The following is a 5,685-nucleotide window of genomic DNA, read 5'->3' on the forward strand; positions in this document are numbered from 1 at the left end:
ACTATCTACAGGGATCTTCCCTGATGACTTAAAAAAAGCAAAGGTATTTCCATTATTTAAAAAGGGTCTGCCATCAGATCCAGGGAATTACAGACCAATATCTGTATTGCCACAATTTAGTAAAGTATTTGAGAAAATTATAAATAAGCAACTTTTATGTTATTTAAGTAAATTTGATTTATTATATCATCAACAGTATGGATTTAGAGAAGGGTACAGCACAAAACTTGCTATTATTGAGTTAGTACAAAATTTGTCTGAGAAATTAGATAAGGGAATATAAAATATAACAATTAACAGAAAAGTAAAAAAAGGCAAAAGCAACTATACCCCTATCCTACCCCCCCCCCCCCCCCAATTTACATCGATACATACAGTAGATCATTACTTTACACAATGAATACAAAACAAGATATAGTAAAAGTGTATAAAATAAAATAAAATCAACTGATAAACACAGCTTATTACGAAAAACCCCCAACTCCTCCCCCCCCCCCCAACTTTTTTTCAATTTACTTAATGTAGCAATGTAGATAACACAGTTATTGAGTCATGGAATTCTCAGTGAATCATTTCGAAATTGCCATGCTTGTTTTAGTTATCTTTTACAAAAACTATCCAAAGTATTTTCACACTCTTCATCAATTAAATTATCTGAGTATCCCAAAATATATTTAAGTTTGTCATTTTCAGGAGAAGTATAAAAAGTATCAAACATATCTTTGCTGCCATTTCTATACATATCCACATATAAATTAAATAATTCCTGATTACGTATATTATTTAAAGCTGGACAATTAAGGATGAAATGATGGATGTCTTCGTCCGAATTTGTACCGCACAATTTACATTTTTTATTATTATCAATATTCCAATTTGGAAATATAACCGGTATATACCGGCTTTCTGTGAGAAAGGAGTCGGGCATATTCGGCCAATAAAAAGTCTCTGACAAAATAATTATTGAGGGCGTCCTTTATTGTTATTATTTTTGTCTAGCGATGATATGGCGGCGAATGTTAAGTTACAGATTATTATCTTCCTTTATAGCATATTTATGCAATACATGCTATGTACAGTATATTGTGCATATATTATACAGGTATAGCAATTAATTTGCCGTCATCAGCAATCTGTAAAACACCTTAGAAGGCTGTAGGCCTACAATTTACAAGGCGACGAAAGATCAGGCACCAACAAAGCTATGTTATGGCCTAGCCTAGCGGCCTCTCTATAGATTATGCTACAAATTTCTTCTTGTCCCCTTATTTTAAGCAGCTCTCTTATCTCATTATCCCTCCAGTTCGACATTATTATTGTTAATTGAATTGAATAGGCGCCAAAGTGATACACTTGACCGCGCAAGGTGTCAAAGCCTCGACGGGGAACCCCGGAATATAACGGCGATACGTTCTCACAGAATGCCCGTCTGGCATTGCGGGGAATATCCCTAGAATATTACTAGGTCTAAAGCAGGTCATGTCGATCCCGGCATGGTGCCGGCATGATGCCAAGACGACCCGTTCTCACAGAAAACCATACCGGCATGGTAATGGTATATTCCCGCAATATTCCTGGCACACAACTCTGTGAGAAAGGGGCTTAATAGAGAGACAGATTAATGCTCTTATGAAAAAAACCTTTTCCATATATTTTGTAATTTTTTTAACAAATTTCCTGATCTAAATTACAGTTAAACTAAAGTTATTAATGTTTTGGTAAATTAAAAAAAAAAAAAACAAACAAAATAAATGTAAAAGTGTATATATATATATATATAAGCTGTTCTGAAATGGAAAATTTAAGTAGAAGAATGTAACGATTAAAAAAAAAATCTTGGAATAAATTTGTTATACTTGCCCAAGTAAACATTTATAATACTATTATTACTAGGTAGAGAAATATGTTTTATTTCGAGCCGAATTCATCCCTGGGCCGAAACGTTCCCGATTCGATGGAAAGCTGAATCTGAAGGCAGCGATGGCGTTCCACAGTCATATATTTGGCGTTCCATAAGTTATAGCGCCACCTTTGGTTGGTATTTGGCGCATAGATTTGAAAACGACAAACGGCGATACTTGTAGGCTCTCTGTGAGAAGAAAATGTTTCTAGGCATACGTGTTTTTTATGTCGATTTATGAATAAGGTATGTATTTCTAGATGACTAAAACATCTATATAATGTTTATAATCCCCTAATATCTAACAATATGTTGAAATCGTTTCTTATTAGCCACATCATACATTTAAATAATAAACATTACAATTATTCTCGCTCTTATGCGCTGTGTGTGTACGTGTGTGCTGCTGTGTTTCAGCCCGAGACGACGGACGATACCTGACGAGCCGCAAGCTGAATGAGAATAGTCGTTTTCTATCATTATGCCTAGCCTAGGCTAGGCCTACATCTACCAATCAATGGGCCATCCCATTCCCATCCGCCTACTAAGGTAGCCTAATGGCGCACCACTTAAAGTCCTCAGGCTAGGCCTAGTGTGCAGCTTTGTATACAAATAGAAACGGTATTTTACCTTTTAAAGATGTAGGCTGCTAGGGCATATGACCGTTTCGGCCACAGACAGTTTCGGCCACAACAGATTTCTATGGCGCGCCATTCACGCATATATTAAAAATGAACATATCAAGACCCAACATAAAAATAATAATTGAGTAATGCACTTGTCAATTGTATGACCCACTATACGACCCCCCGGGAGAGGTGCGTCATTTGTCCGATGTGCGTCATACTTTTGAATACCATGACGCACCCGTGCGTCATAAAGGTAACTTACCTTTAGGTGACCATGACGCACCCATTTTGACGCACTGTGACCATGTTGTTTATGATATGGTGGGTGGTAAAGTGACGGACATTGACACACCTTGTTCATTGATGTGACGTACCATCTAGGTTTTTTGACGCACCCCTGCGTCAGTAATTATTTGTAAATGACGCACCCATGACGCACCTCTCCCGGGGGTCGTATAGTGAGTCATACAATTGACAAGTGCATAATTTGCGGCGATATGCATTTAACATATTTTAACATGTCAAAATACAAACAAAATGAGTAATAATTCGGATAAAAATGCTACTAAGGATAACATTTGTTGCGTTCAATGCGAACGTCAGAGGAAGTCCCCAAACTAATTACTACTAGACCTATTATCAATTAATAATTGCTGCTATAAATATATTGAGCAAAACGTAATTGTATTATTTTTCAATAAATGCTAAGTCAGTAAAACAACAATTTAAAAAATTCATTTTCATTTATCCACTAAACTGTACAAACAAGTGTTGCTTAAACCACACTCCAGAAAAGAAAATATGAAAGAAATTTGCAGAAAGAAGCAATCAAACACTGTTATTTCAAAGTTCGGAACATCCGTAATGCACTTGTCAATTGTATGACCCACTATACGACCCCCGGGAGAGGTGCGTCATTTGTCCGATGTGCGTCATACTTTTGAATACCATGACGCACCCGTGCGTCAAAAAGGTGACTTACCTTTAGGTGACCATGACGCACCCATTTTGACGCACTGTGACCATGTTGTTTATGATATGGTGGGTGGTAAAGTGACGGACATTGACACACCTTGTTCATTGATGTGACGTACCATCTAGGTTTTTTGACGCACCACTGCGTCAGTAATTATTTGTAAATGACGCACCCATGACGCACCTCTCCCGGGGGTCGTATAGTGGGTCATACAATTGACAAGTGCATAATTACTACGGAAATTCGGCCCAATATTTCGGACGTAGGGAAATGAAGATAAATAGGCTACTACGGAAATGATGGGGAATCCCCGGCAAAATGCAATGACTACGGACAAATCAACGACCCATATGACGGGGTTTTCGATGTACCTTCTCATGACGCACACTGTCAGAAATTCATTCCGAGCCTGTTCAGAAACATATCTAAAAAAAAATTCTTCAATGCCTTCGCATAATTCCTCTTGGGTAGTTTGTGTTTTACTAATATTTCAAGTTCATTTTATTAGGTAAAATTTTACACGAAAAACAACGCACGCATTTCTATTAACATTTATTTACCAGTGTTTCATTTACATCTTACAACATATTAATTCTTAATAATTATATACTTTCTTCAATTGTTTCTTCCGATAAAATAAATCGTATTCTTAACCACTTTGTTCTTCCGTTTCTTATTCCTTTAAAGTTATATTTATTGTACACAATACAATTGGTATATATCCCTACGTACTTCAATTCGTTTTATATTTATAGAAAAATGTACATACAATTACAATTAGTAACACTTAGGCCTCATCAATTCATTTCTTTTATTTGTAAAAACTATACATTTTAATTTCAACCGTATTGTATTTTTTGTACTCTGAAATATCGGTATCTACAGTACGTAATTCTTCGTTTCTTATCTCATCATGCCACCTAGCTACAAAATAAGTGTTTGTATTTTATTTTCATTATTAATTAATTTAATTGCCAAGTTTGTCTGTGTCCGTGTTTTCCTGTGTAAAAACAAAAAACAAAAGTAAAACGCAATGAAATCGATAATCCTGTATTACATTGTCGTGTCTCATTGTTCCCCTATCAATGGCACTATGGGCGTTCCATAGATATGATAGTAATATTGTCTGTGGCCGAAATTGGCCTAATCCGCTGCTAGGCCCTCCTAGCTCTAGGGCTACCTACAGTAGGCCCTACTACTACTAGCCTAGGCCTAGTAGAAGTAGACCTATGTTGTCCTGAAAAAATGATTCTTGAAACATTTTTTTTGTTGAAGAATAGGCCTAGCTAGAGGCCTAGGCCAGTACTTACATTTTAATGTCACCTCATACATATAAATAGTTATCCACTTTCTTTGACCAAAAATGGATTGTAAAATAAATTATTTACCTGAAGAAAAAACTATAAATTGACGGGCTGCCAGTCAAAACAGGTTTTTAGTTTAATTTAAACATTTATTTTGTAATGTAAGTGAAAGCATTATTTTTTCTGTTTCATTTTCTACAGACAGACCTCTTCAAAATCTGATTTAATTAATCTTAAGTTTTCATGTTTTTGGGGACAATACATTTTAATTTTGTCCTCTTTTTATCTATAAATAGCCTAGGCCTACCTAATAATAACTAAAAGTATCTTATTCTTACTACACTGTTGCTAGCTAGTATTCTGTAGGCTAGCCTATCCTACTACTGTAGGCCCTACTGTATATCAATACAATAGACCTACCAGTACCACCATTCAAATCCACCTTTCTTTCTGACTCTTCTACACTTGACGGGGCCGTAGTAGTAGGCTAGCCTACTGTAACTATACATACATCACAGTTGGAAGCCCCTAGCAAACCCTAATATAAATTAAATTATGTACAAAATTCAAAGTTTGTAATTGTATATCTAACTATCATTGTATCTATCAATCAGGCCTATTTGCGCTAACAATTGCACTCGACAATTTTATAAGAATACAAATATTGTCATTTCATTTATTTTGTCTCAAATAATTATAACAAAAAAAATAACAAACAATAGAGAGAGACAGGATTCCCAAAATAACTAAATCAAACTATCAAGTGGGTCTCCAGAAACAGTCAATCATACAATATTCTCTTGCATTCTATTGTGTAACATTTTACGTAACGTTTCCTATGTTTTTACTTTATTTTTAGGATAACAAAAACTGAAA

Source organism: Antedon mediterranea, chromosome 3 (genome assembly GCF_964355755.1).
Source record: "Antedon mediterranea chromosome 3, ecAntMedi1.1, whole genome shotgun sequence".
Classification (NCBI taxonomy): domain Eukaryota; kingdom Metazoa; phylum Echinodermata; class Crinoidea; order Comatulida; family Antedonidae; genus Antedon; species Antedon mediterranea.